The sequence below is a fragment of the Amblyomma maculatum genome, chromosome 2, assembly GCF_055883805.1.
Source record: "Amblyomma maculatum isolate TAMU_Amacu chromosome 2, ASM5588380v1, whole genome shotgun sequence".
Lineage (NCBI taxonomy): Eukaryota > Metazoa > Arthropoda > Arachnida > Ixodida > Ixodidae > Amblyomma > Amblyomma maculatum.
In genome coordinates, this window is record NC_139345.1 from 196454126 (window position 1) to 196468728 (window position 14603).

Sequence of the window (14603 nt, forward strand, 5' to 3'; positions counted from 1 at the left end):
TATTCTGCCTTGAACCTCTCAGCAACATCACCTGGTCCCCGATATGAAACGTCCTTTGACGGGCTGACTTATCATAGTACACTTTGGAACGAGCCTGGGCTGACTTCATGCTGGCCTCGACGAGTTCCTTAGTGTTATGTAAGCGATTCAAGAGGTTCAGAATGAATTCTACTACTGTTGGGTCTTCTCCGCGCCCCTCCCAGGCTTCGCGCACCATTCGCAAAGGTGAGCGCAGTGACTTTCCGTACACCAACTCGGCTGGGCTACATCCAGTGGATTCGTGCGGCACTGACCGCAAAGCGAAAAGTGCTGCAGGCAGGCAGGCATCCCATTCGCGCTTGTTTTTCTAGCACAGTCCCCTCAGGACTCGTTTGAGAACAGAATGCCATCTTTCTACGCTGTTGCTCTGCGGATGGTGGATCGAGCTATGCACTATCTTAATGCCGCATCGCTCGAGAAATGAGGTGGTGAGGACACTTGTGAAAACGCTACCCTGATCACTTTGGACCTCGGAAGGGAATCCAACTCGTGCAAACACTGACAGCAGCGAATCCACTACACTCTCGGACGTCACCTCGCGCAGCGGAACAGCTTCTGGAAACTTTGTGGCTGGGCATAACATAGTGAGGATATAACGGTACCCTGACTCTGTCACAGGAAGTGGCCCAACTACATCTATTACTAACCGGTGAAATGGCTCGGTAATGATTGGTACTAACACCATCGGAGCTTTCCACTTATCTTGCGCCTTTCCAACCCGCTGGCACGTGTCGCATGACCGTACAAAATTTTCCGTGTCCTTAAAACATCCAGGCCAATAGTATTCTTGCAACAGTCTCTGCTTTGTTTTCCTTATTCCAAGGTGACATGACCACGAGCTGCCATGGGAAAGTCGCAGTAAGTCTTCGCGGTACTTTTGGGGAACGACTAATTTGTCCCGCTCTACTCCGCGCTTATCCTTGAATAAGCGATACAGCACTCCCTTTCTCATCTCGAAAGAAATATTCTTTGCTGTCTTAGTGGCGCGGTGGCGCTCCCTTATCTCCTGTAGCTTGGGATCATTGGCTTGCTCCATAGCTAAGTCCTCTCGGGTTCCACTTAAAAGTCTCGTGGGATTACTAGACACTGGCGGCAAGAGGTTACTCTCAAGAACGTCCTCATTCCGCGTCTCATCAAGCTCACTTTCAAGTTGACTTATCTGAGATGCCTCGCTCTCAAAGTTTTCTGACCCGCTATCTTCCGCATCGACCACTGTTTTAACTGCCGTTTCATCCGCTGTGGATTTTTCGGGTATGAGCAGTGTAGCTAGTTCGCGTGCCTTTGAACGTGTTAAGGCTTGCACAACTCTGTCTCCTAAAAGGATGCCCCTCTTTCGCAGTAGCATGTCCGATTTGTTGGAAAACAAATACGGATAGCACTTAGGAAGCTTTCCTGAAACGGCAGCCTCGGTTGTTAACTCGCCGAAAGGGCCCTCGATGACCATGTTCGCGATTGGCAAGCACACACTCTGTTCACTACCTGGCGGATCCATTCACACTGTCCTGTATAGTCGGAAGGCGACACATACGCCGGAAGGACAACATCCATCGTTGCGGCCGAATCGCGCAGTACCTTGCAAGGCTTCTCGTTGACTACTAGGTCATGCAGGTAGGGTTCCAAAAGCTGCATATTTTCATCGCAGTCACTGACATACGAAAAGCAATCTTTTCTTTCCGGCAGTTGACGGTAATGTGACCCTGCTCATTACACCTAAAGCATGTGAGCAGCTTCCTAGCCCCAAGCTTGTTCTTTGTGTTCTGCGCGTTGGTCACTTCCCCACTTTTCTCACTGCCGTCCTTTCTAGGGCGTTTGCCTGAAGAAGCCTTCCTTTCTTCGTTTGCAAATCTAGCAAAGTGCCTTTTCTGACGGTTATTCACACTCAACTTGGGATTGCGGGGCCTATCCACTGCTGGGTTGCTGAATTGTCGGCGCGAAGCGTACTCCTCAATGAGTTCGGCAGCTTCAGTTGCCGACTTAATGTCGCCTCGGTCCTGTAACCAATTTCTTTCTTTTTCTGGGAGGCAGTTATAAAATTGCTCCAAAAGAATTCGATCGACTACAGCGTCCCTATCACTGTAGAAATCTGTGCTCTTTAGCCACTCGCCCAAATTGACTCTTAAATTGTACAGGAATTCAGGGTAACTCTCGTCCCTGGACTTAGTAGCGTTTCGAAAACGTTGTCTGAACGCCTCGGCGCTAAGCCTATACTTTCTCAGAAGGCAAGCTTTGACCTCGTAGTTGTCCGCGTCCTCCTTGCTTAGCCGCGCGACAACCTCCGCTGCCTCGCAGGGCAGAACCGTCAATAATCTCTGAGACCAAGTGTCTCGCTGGAAGGACAGTTTTTCACAGGTTCGCTCAAAGTTAGCTAGATACAGGCCGATATCCCCTGATATCACATATGGCTGCATGTACTTTGACATCTTGAAATCTGCCTCCTTGTTGAGAAGAGGTACCGCTAGCTGGGGACAATTGCCCGACCTCTTGCTCAAGTCTACTTCTAATTTCCGAAGCTCAATTTCTAGCTCCAGCCTTCTTGCTTCTCTTTCAATTTCAATTTCACGCTCATGCCTCTTTTCCTCTTTTTCCCGCTCTTTCTGCTGTCTGAGCTGCTCCTTTTTTTGTCCGATGAGGTTCCATGCTTCACTGAGCTCCTCATCATCGGTTCCCAGATCAGTGATTGCCTTTATAATCAAGGGTTTTCGTGCCAAACCACTTGTATCAATTCCCAATTCCTCACACAATTGCAACAGTTCCGGTTTCTGCAGCTTTTGTAGGTCCATGATCGCTCCGAGTGTCGGCTACTTCCAAAACAACTGTGCAAACTACCAAACCTAAAGACGTTTCCACACTCTTTACCAGTTCTAAAATCTAACCCTGTTCTAGAACCTGGTCCACATCAGAAGAAAAGCCAACCACTCACCCACACATGCGATCGATGTTCCAAGCTGCTTTCTTGTTGGCCGATTGTTGCTCCTGCTTGTTGCTTGAGATGCCACCTCCGATCACCAGATGTTGTGGCTTGTAGCTTCAGATCCACTTCCAATCACCAGATGTTGTGGCTTGTAGATTCAGATCCGAACGCTGGTCACCAGTTGTCGTGACGCTGGGGCTAAGTCGACCCGGCCTTCACTTGGTAGCGTGCAGAGACTCCGGGTTCATGAAGGATTGAATCTTCGAAGTTGGTAAAATATATACAAGCAGGTTTAATGGCACTTTGAGAAAACTTATTTACATGATTATTTACATGAAAAAGAAGGGTATATCAGCAAAATGGCAAGCGTTAAGAGTTCATAGCGAGAAGCGTCTGGATGAGCCGTTTACCCAGGGCTCAGAGCGTCTTTTCGTGCTCTGCAATGTCCTTAAAACCCCCTATGTCCAGCCCCTCCCTGAAGATGCTGACCAACCAGTTCCAGGGCACGCCCCTCAGATATCGGCATCCAATCGAACACACCACTGCACTGATGGTCTGATGCACTGACTGGTCCGGCATTGTTTCGTTGGGCGTGGTCACTTGTTGGCGGGAAGAGCTTGGGAACGGCGAGGAGGTACATTTCTATTCTTCAGCAAAGATTCGATATGCTGGTTCCGGTAAGTGGATTTCCTTCTCAGAAACCCAAGTGCACGTGCGCGCCGCATACTGCTCCCAGCATTGTCCCTTTCCAGCAATTGCAAATCTTTCCTGTATTCCCGGGAAATCCTCTAATGGCCGTAATCACCTTGCTCTTTTCTTGTCCTGCACGTCAGCGGACGTCGTCTCCTTTGGGCAATAGGCATTCCTCACTTGACCATAGGGCTTCTCGACGGGAAGGGTGAACAATCGAACGAAAGCACTTCCGGCCTTTTCCCACAGGGCGACATTTCTTTGTATTTTTCTAGACGTTCCCTTGACAGGGCCAATTTGGCATTTGCAGGGTCTCAACAAAGCAAAACAGACTCACTTAGCGCCCTTGCACCAACACCACATATCCATGCCCACAGGCGAACAATAGAGCGCGCAAGTGCGGATGATGCACGGTCATAACAGCATGTATACGACGTCGGCGATCGAGAAGCCGCGCTGTGGGTTCTCTGTAGGCCGCAACCACTCAAGCAAGGTTATAGCAAAGTGATCAGTGCCCACCGCCGACATGTCTTGGCGCGCTATTTAATATATTATCGATTTTCTTTTTTTTTCCACTTCGGCGTCGACTTCCACTAGACAGCGGTTATGTGCACTTTGGTCGCGCGCATCGTATGGCTCGATCGCGGCGGTCATGCGACGCAAGCCGTCAGCCTTTGGATATGTGTGTACCCGGTCGAGCCAGCGCCGTACAGGTGCCGTTTTTATCTATGTTTTTGGTAGTTGAGATTAGATTGTGATTTTGAACTGGTGTGTGCTAAGGGTAGGGAGCTGGAAGATGCCGCGGGGGAGGGGGGGGGGGCTGTGGGAATAGCGCGCAAAGTGAAATTAGGAATTTTACGGCGGTATATACATTTTTTTTGCTATTGAATACCTGCGTCCCCCTCTTTGTATTGCATACTGAAACGCTTATAGTTACAATGAACATGTGCATAAATGCATCTCCGCCGCGGCTGAGAGTGATTTTCGCGGTAACTTGTAAAAATGCTCGAAACACAGCGTACTCAATTCTACATGCAAGACCCTATTTATATTCAATTTAAATACGCAAAATGGTACTTCTGGCGGGATGGAGATAGTAGCAGCATAGCTACAGAGGAACAGTAATTCAAGAATGAAATCCGTGGTTACCACGCCAGTTAGATGACGCTGTGAGCCATTGGCATTCTAGCTGTGCTGACCGTGGTCGGGGAATGAATTTCCAAGCGTGTCATAATCGCTCTCAGAGTCGCTGCCCGATTCGACCGTGTCAGCAACCTCGTTCTCAATTTGTTCTTCCGTTTCAGTTTCCGTTTAGGCTTCGGATTGGTTCATCGCTACTATTATGCGCCCTTGCGGCGTTTGTTCGTTACTTGACTTCTCTGGAGGTGTTCGTGCTGTCGTTTTATCTGCATCTGATGCGCTACTGATAGCACAGAAAGAGTAACCTGTGACATCGCCTTCCTCACGGGCCTGCTCGACAGCGTTCTTGTGGAGGCATCCGCTGGCAGAACTGCGCGCTTTTTTAAAGCGATACTTTGACCTGAGCGGTACCTCACATTTCGGGTCCAATAAGTAGCGGTTATATTTTCTCATGTACGGCATTTTGGTCGCTTGAGCTTCTGAAAAAACAATGTCCTGCGAATATAAAGAAGAAATACCCATGCGCACAGGTGCACATTGAGGAGCTACCTCGTGTCGTACACTCTGTGCGGGAGACCGAATACCGCATCTGGAAGTTCAGTGAACTTCAGACAGTGTGTGTCAGCTTTTTTCTTCGTTTTTCAAGGCCATCCCCGCCTGGAAAGCGGCCGCTTGGTATCCGGCGCATCACCGCGCGCACACATTCATTGTAACCCGACATCCACAGTCTGCCTCTGCCGATGCGCGTCCGGCCAGTCGGCTCCGTACAGGTGCCATTTTCTTCTGTGTATGTTGCTTTTGAGACTTGTTGCGCATTGGTTCGACCGTGGGAACGAAGGGGGTGCGGGCTGCGTCCTCTAATCCAAGCCTGTTCGCTCTTGGATGGCCGTTTCTCAGAGTTTGGTTGGGGCGTCTTGCTGGTTGCCTGCTGCAGCGCTTCTATAGGCTTCCAACAGAAAGCAGTATGGATCACGTCCTCGTGAAGTGGATGGACGAGGAGAAATGGGACGTCTACCCTATCCGCGCAATGAAGGATGCGGCCGTCAGTTTCCGTCTTTTGACGGAACCAGGCGCCATTAATGAACTGCGTGACACTGTCCAGTTGTTTTTCTGAAAGGAAGGCGAGGAGGCGGAATCTGCCAAAATAATTGACATCGGTAAGTAGTGGCGATTTTCCCCATCTTTGCGGTTACAGAGTCATTCTCCTTGCCGTGAATAATTTGTTCCAGGCAAGCCTCGCATACTAGAGCGCAGACGTGCCCAGCTGGCTTCTGATGGAGACATAGAGGACCCACAACAGAGCTCAACACCGCGCAGTGCTAATGACCAGGTTAATGACACGTAGCGCTGTTTTGTACTCAGTAAATGAAACATATGTCAGTGGATGCCATCGAATCGAGTGTAGCAGTGAAAAGGTATGAAGCTAAGGAATAGTTAAGGCGTACTTGATTTGGTTGTGCGCTGTAATATTGCGGTGTGGCGGACATGTAAATATGCTACTTGGAGTGAAAGGCGTAGTACGATATTTGTTTGGAATGCGCACAGACCGACACCACGAGCGTGTTTTTTTTTTGTTGCCTTCCGCGCAGGTCTGCAGCTTGCGTATGGCAATTACAATAAAATGTTTTTTATCAAAGATTAAAACATTCCCTCGTATGTTTGCTTTTTCTAGCAAGACGACCAACACACATCTATAATTGTTAAAAAGCAGGATAATGTAAACTACCGCTGTGAAACGTAAGAGCATGTAGTGCTTTTGCGTTGAACCTTTTGATTTGGTTAAGTTTTTTGTTTCCGTGAGTGCAAATTTGTAACAGCCTGTACTACAAGCACCAAACGCCACATTCATTTATGCTCACAGATGTACTATGTAGCAGCGATATGAACGGAAAAGCACGGTCCGCATTAAGCCAAGAATATTCTGCGTGCTTTGATAAAAGAAAGTTTCTCTTTACCAACAGCATGCAGATAAAATTTCAAATTATGTCCACACATAAACGAACAATTTGCTTAGGCATACGATGTGATTGCTCCCTTTCATATTGGAGTATTAGGTGTTAGTAAAATGGTCGTCTTTTTTTTTCCTTGAACCTTGTATCTGTAGGTACAAAGTCATCCCTATCCTTGTCATGTCTTGACAGGGTGTATACTTTGTAAAACTAAACTGTAGGAAGGCGAGGCACCATTTTTTAAAGGCGTTCTTAAAATTTAAACCACTGATTCTTCGCATCGGTTACCAGTCATGGATTATGTTTCGAGAAATTGTAACGCAGCAAGCAATTTGTAAGCTGATACATTAGCATTTTCAGCTTATTTTTGTTTTTCTTGTATTTGATGCATACGAGGTCCCGTGCGGTATTAGGTTAAGCTGAGCCATAATTAAATATTGTGTCTTATTACACGGGTTCTTTGCTGTTTCTTCAACGTATTAGTGCTGCAGGGGAGTTTCATATTTTTTCTTGGTTTCATATTTTGCATCCAAAGTGATGTTCCCAGTGCGAGACGTCCAGAGAAGAAATTTGGGCTTTGAAACGCAGAATTGACGAACTGGAGGATGTTCATGGTACGTCATATCTTCGTGGTGCTGTTAAGGGGTGTGACATTTAATGATCTCTAGTTTCAGTGGGAAAGAGAGCCATGGTAAGCCTTGACCGCCTAGTAAAGAGCCAACCAAGATCCGTATAACTCGTGCTATGGTCTTTCCAGTTGTGATGTATGGATGAGAGAGTTTTACTGTAAAGAATGCTGACCGCCGAAGAATTGACGCGCTCGAGTAGTGGTGCTGGCGGAGACTCTTGAGAGTTCCTTGGACTGCCAGAAGATCAAATTAGTCGATATTGTCGACCATAAACCCTGACTGCTCATTGGAGGGTCAAATGCGAAGTTAAAGGTCAGCTACTTTGATCATCTGATGAGAAGAGAGGAGTCGCTGGAGAACGATTTGATGTTTGGAAAGGTTGGGGGTCGCCGGAGAAGGGGTAGGCAGCGAACGCGATAGTTAGATGGCAGCCTCAAGGCGCTGCAGATGAAGTTATGTGATGTTAGGAAGATAGTGAGAGACCGGAAAGCGTGGCGTGACATGGTCCATAGGGTCACGACGAGTCGGACACGACTAAACGACTGCACTGAACTGAAGTTTCAGTTCATCCTGGTAGCATAACAAGCTTGATAACTCACGCAATAACGTATACAGCTCGTTCGCAAGAATTGATTGATAAGGTCATAACGTCACACCCACATTGTAAACAGCGATTTGGGGGAGGGTCCAAATGAAGCCTAAATTAGTGAGGAGGTTGCTCCAATGGAGGTACTTCAGGAAATAGTAAATAAAAAACTAAATTTGTGTTTTGATTGCGAATTCAGACAATACAAAGGACACACACAACTCATAGGCCCCCAAGGGCTCTCAGTACTAAGCGTGTTTTAATAAGGTATATTCACACGATGGACCGAATCTCGGAGCGATCGACCACGTCACCCCTGATCCGCGGTCCGCCCGTTCGCGTGTTTTAATAAGGTGTATTCACACGATGGACCGAATCGCGGAGCGATCAACCACGTCACCCCTGATCCGCGGTCTGCCCGTTCGCGTGTTTTAATAAGGTGTATTCACACGATGGACCGAATCTCGGAGCGATCGACCACGTCACCCCTGATCCGCGGTCCGCCCGTTCGCGTGTTTTAATAAGGTGTATTCACACGACGGACCGAATCGCGGAGCGATCGACCACGTCACCCCTGATCCGCGGTCCGCCCGTTCGCGGCGAGCATACAGCACGAATCCCTCGCTGCTCGCGGACCGAAGCGGAGCAGCGGAAACCACTGACGTAGGGACACGTCACGCCGAATTGCGAGAGCGCTTCGCGATTTGGTCCGTCCTGTGATTAGAGGGGCCCCAGAGAGCGCATGTGATCCTTATGACTTTAACGTGTGTTTTGAATTAATAGCTCTAAAATTAAAAAAAAAAAAACAATAGACGAAAACGTGTTTTTAAAGATTAGCGGAATGCAAAGGCGATGTTAAAGGCACTATTGCCTCTAAAGCTTAAGCTTCTTCCAATTTTAAATCAAATCAAACTTTATTGCTTACAGTTGTTACTTTTTGGCGGGTTATAAATCCACTCTTTTTATAATACAGTTCCAAGCGAATGAAAGTTTGGGCAGCGCTGTAGAGTAGTGTCTGCGCCTGTCCTGTCCTATCTTGTCTGTGTGTTGTCTCTGTCGCGCTTAAAAATTTTTGACAGTTGTACTCAGCGTCAGAACCTTATTATGCACCCAATTAGTGCAAAGAGCAGACACCTGCTGAGTTAGTTCCTTTAGAAAAGGAACATGTCGGACGTTTTAAACACTTAAATGGAACTGCCTGAACTGAAGCAATATCTGGACACTTTAATCGCAATTAGATCCAAGATATACTGCCCTTTCCCAACCCAAGTTTCTAAAGATAAGAACTAAGGTAGTCATGTGGGCATAGAAAAAAAATTTCCATGGATCATGATTTTGGTTCGAATTACAGTCCGAAAATACATAGCACATGTGAAAAATAGCTGTGAGTGCGAGATGGCCCTTACCAAGAGCTTATTTCAGTTTTATTTGCTGCCGAAAGTGTTGTGGAAATATTACACCATTTCATTGCGACAAAATTCTGTTCTTGATTAAATGCTCATATTATTAGGCTATCAGCTCCAAAGAATCTTCGACTGTGTAGCACTGACGTGAAGAGCGCCACGTATACAGGCACTGAGGCTAACACTTGAATTGTTTCCGACTTGAAGTAGTTAGTGTGTCCCTCCTATGCTAGTATTAGCAGTTATGTATTGTTTTAAACCCTCCTTTTACAATTTATGTTTTGAAATGCAACTGGATCTATGCATGCAAAGTATTAGCAGCAGCCTTGTCTATATAATAGGTTACAAACATTCATGCTCGGGAAATTCCAACAGCTGTAAAAAATGTTGAGCGGGGTTCAGAAATGCCCTTCAAATCATTGAATACCCTCGATTTAATGTTTCAAGACCTTTGAAGGTCCTTAAATTTTGATACACTGTTTAATTTTTTAGCAGAAAAGGCAAGCTGCTTTATGTCTCAAAAGGCGAGCTGAATGGCGACTAGCAGTGCCCCTCAGACAGAACAGCGGAAGACATGCAGCAGAAGATATGGGGAAAACCCACAGTGATGTGGCACACACCAAGATCAATCAGGGTCTTTGTTTCCTGCCCTCTCTCTCTCTCTTCACGGTTCCCTTCCTGGTTTCCTGCCATTATTACTGTTTTTTTATATATATATAATGTAAGTATTCAAGCAACCTGTCTTCAATAAATTGGTCTCATATTGGATGCCGCTAGAGCATGTAGCTTGCTTCAGAAGTTTTCGAAGGTCCTTAATTCTGTTTTCTACTGTTCCAACTGAATTGAGTCATCCAGCGCAGGCGGCGTCACTGCAACAGTTTACCTTTCTGCTTGAAAGTTAAGGTGTATTACATTATTAACAAAACTGTGTGCCAGGTGTATAACGTAGGATTATTTCAGCATCAACAATGGTGGTTATAGCTGGCAGGTGAGAGAAGAAGTGGGCAATCGACTTAAAGCAAACGTTGTGCCAAAATACCGTTGGTAAAATATCACTGTAAAACGTGGAACATATCTCCAGTCAGTGTCATCTGGAAGCTGATATTGTACTGGAAATTTCATTCGTCCATGTAAAAAATCTGGAAAACGTGATCGGTAGTGCGCAGCAGAGAGCAGGCACATTTAAAATGCAGGCAATGGAGCTGGAGCTTGTGAATTTGTCCCCAAAAGGAAATACAAATATCCCCATACTATTCTAGAATACATCCAGGTAAGAATATTGAGATCCAGAGTGACATAGAGATATATACGCTTGTTACTGCTAACAGCTGCCAAAAGGCCAAACAGGAGTAAGCAGAGATGGTGGATGGGAACAGGTAAATTGGAGCTAAGCAAAAGACGAATGATGCCTAAACCGTGTGATCCAGGTTTCTTTGGCTTTTGTTCTTAAAACTTACAAGTTTTCAGAAAAGCTCAATTGTGCTGCGTTTTCTCTGGTAAAGTGCCTTCAAAAGCCGTGCCTGCAGATGCAAGTGAGCTTGGTGGTTTGATATTAGTTTAACACATTGCGGTATGAGGCTCTTACACAGTATAATGGAATGACTAAATGCCTCTGTGAACATGGCTGAAATGAAGGCTATCCATTTGACCTCATGCCAGTGAAGTCCATTCGGCTGCGAAGTGGTTGATCTCATAAGGGATATGATGGCCACTACAAGAACAGGAACTATTCAGTAATATCAGTGTTGCCACCATTTTATTGTACTTGAAGCAACAAAGGCAGCGTAGCACACCTAACCTGCTTATTGCTACCTCTGGCCTGAAGCTACGTGCTTACAGAATCGCACTTGCGTTGTCACATGAACACCCACTATAAAGCTTTAGTTTTCCCTTATTTGTTCAAAAGAAAATAAAGGCTTCATATAATGCTCTTATTTGTAAATAGCGATTCCGTTTATATTTTGCAGGTCGCCTTTTCAAGACTTCATGTTAAATTTTCATTCCCAGGTGGACATTGGGGGCGGCGTGAAAGTAGAGGAGACGGCTTTGGCCAGGCTGCGTGGCAGCTGCCCAGGAGCCCCAGCCAAATTTGCGAGAGGGCTTTTGCGGCAGCTTTTTACACCGGAAGAGCTCCGCGGCAAGTCTCTCTTTGGGCGTAAATCAAATGCCTATCCTGACGCTGTGGTGAGGGAGGCTTTGGCCAGAAGAAAGTTGGTGCCATCATTGGTATGTCATTTCTTTGTCACCTAAATTACAAACTTCTGCATTTATTAAGTTTTCCTTCCATGCCTTATACTTGTGTGCATTTGCAATTGAACAGTTAGCTATGCGTATTTCACATAACTGAGCTTAAGCATGGTCGTATGTTGGCTGACCTTAATATTTTTGATCTGCATAGGATTGAAAGCCTTACTGTTCCCTGTGTCCTACACACATGAAACAAACTCGGTGTTGTAGATGGTGGTCTGGTCTAATATTCTGTATTTTGATCTAAGTTAAGGGAGCTAGTAGTTAGAACGAACCATTGAACGTTTTAAATATTAGCTCCAGAATAAAGTGCTGATTCGAAATCTTGGAAAAAAAATGCCAAAAACAGGTACCGTTTCTCTGCTAAAGATGGCACAAAAATAATAAGCTGTAAAGATATCGTAAAAGTAAATAAACATAAAGAATTTGAGGATTGCGTGTGGTAGGGCTAGTTGGTTCTGCATATTTAAAAAGAAATTAGCGCAAAAACTTGGACGGGGACAAAAGGAAAGTAAACACACACGACGATTGACAAACGCTACTACCAAATGTTTATTAGGGTGTGCACACACGCTAATAAACAGTTGGTAGTAGCGCTTGTCAATCGTCGCCCAATCTCGAGGAGAAATTATCTCAGAAATTACCTCTAAAAGGCAGTTTTGAATAAGGTTTCTATTTACACAGGGTGCATGATATGAGATTATCATGTTTTCAGGTGTGGACTGCCTTCATTTTCAATTTTCACTACACTAATTTTCACTACAGAAGTGGGCAATCGGCTTAAAGCAAACGTTGTGCCAAAATACCGTTGGTAAAATATCACTGTAAAACGTGGAACATATCTCCAGTCAGTGTCATCTGGAAGCTGATATTGTACTGGAAGTTTCATTCGTACATGTAAAAAATCTGGAAAACGTGATCGGGAGTGCGCAGCAGAGAGCACGCACATTTAAAATGCAGGCAATGGAGCTGGAGCTTGTGAATTTGTCCCCAAAAGGAAATACAAATATCCCCATACTATTCTAGAATACATCCAGGTAAGAATATTGAGATCCAGAGTGACATAGCGATATATACGCTTGTTACTGCTAACAGCTGCCAAAAGGCCAAACAGGAGTAAGCAGAGATGGTGGATGGGAACAGGTAAATTGGAGCTAAGCAAAAGTCGAATGAATAGCTCATTTCTGTTGATTTTTTGCTACCTTCCTATCTCTCCTAGTATTTTGTGCTGATACTTATGGGGGAAGATAACTCCATTACACTGCATAGGGAAAAGCAAAATTCATCTGCCTGGAAGTTGATGTATAGCTGCCAGTTGATGTGCCCTATAGCCGTTCGTATTGCGAGATGGTGACTGCTTCAATAATCTCACTTAGCATGTTATGAACATCGAGACCTAAGACTCTCTGGGTCGCTGTGTGAATGAGAAGCACAACTGCTTTTTTGACGCATTTTCTTATTACGGCCTCTACTTTCTCTTTTTTAGCTGACTTAAGATGTAAGTAAGGGCATATATAGGCTATGCGACTGATCACAAAGGCCTGTACTAAGGAGGAGAGTATTCTTTTCTCTCAAGCCGGAGTGGCGGTTACTAATGCAACAGATGAGTCGCATATTTTACCGCGAGATTCCTTGATGCATTTGAATTGCGTCCCTATTGAAGCCGTTTTCTTGTAAGGTTAAGCTCAGGATTTTAATTTTGCGTACTCAGGGAATAGGGACTCCGCGAATATTTTCGATGGCTGGTGGTGGTTGCGCAAGAAATCTTGTTTTGCAGAATATGATAACTTCAGACTTAGCCGGAGAGCATCGCAGCTCCCTGGGGTCCGCAAATTCACTACGATATCACTTACACGCTGGAGTCTCTCCTTGATTTGGGCGTCACTGCCCTCTGCGGTCCACAAGGTAATGTCATCCGCATAGAGGATGTGATGGAGCTATGGCACCTGCGCTAAATGTTGTGGAAGTTTGAGCCTCGCGATATTAAAGAGAAAGAGCGAAAGGACCAATCCTTGTGGGGTGCACTGTGAGTGACAGCAAGTGTTGCATACATTACAGGTCCACTTGATAATTTATGATGCAATAAACTTAATAAACAAAATGAAGGCATCAAAATCTTGGCGCTTATAATTTTATCTTGTGATTAGCATTGCACCAAATAAGAGAAGCCTTAACAGTGGATTTCTTGCTGCAAACAAACTGCATAATAGTTATGAATCTAGTTGAAGCTTTCTGCTGCAATCTATATTTAGAATTATTACCAGCATGCATATACATCATAGAGGCAGTGAAATGTGTGAAGTTCATTTATACTGTGTCAAATTTCTGATATCTATGCATGTGTTGATTTTTGCAGGCTACACAACTCAAGAGTTCAAAGCGGACCCGATCCGCCTTAGGAGCAGCCTCTCATCGTTGCTCTCTCGAGAGGTGAAATAGTGGCTGGCCCACTATCCGAATGCCCATCTCCCACCATTGCTAGCATGCAAATAAAGCAATAAAGTTAGGTTGCATGAACAACTTTTGTATGTATTTGCATGTTTTGCAGCACAGATCACATTCACTAACATGCCCAATTGAAACTTGTTCAATAGCTCCGCTGCAGGCTCTAGGAGAAAGGCCTACTGGGTCACTAAAGAGTTTGAACAATACTCTGCAATAAGCAATTCATCATCATCATCATCATCATCAGCCTGATTATACCCACTGCAGGGCGAAGGCCTCTCCCATATCTCTCCACTTAACCCGGTTCTGTGCTAGCTGCATCCACTTGACCCCTGCGAACTTCTTAATCTCATCCGCCCACCTAACTTTCTGCCGCCCCCTGCTACGCTTTCCTTCCCTTGGAATCCAGTTTGTTACCCTCAGCGACCATCGGTTATCCTCTCTTCGCACTACATGTCCTGCCCATGTCCATTTCTTCTTCTTAATTTCCACTAGAATGTCGTTAACTTGAGTTATTTCTCTGACCCACTCTGCACGCTTTCTATCTCTTAATGTTACCCCTAC

The 14603-nt window shown here is 45.5% G+C and overlaps 1 pseudogene; it reads left to right on the forward strand.

The window, feature by feature from the left end:
- Window positions 1-6154: 6154 nt before the first annotated feature.
- On the forward strand, window positions 6155-14033 carry LOC146200856 (uncharacterized; annotated as a pseudogene).
- Window positions 14034-14603: the final 570 nt, after the last annotated feature.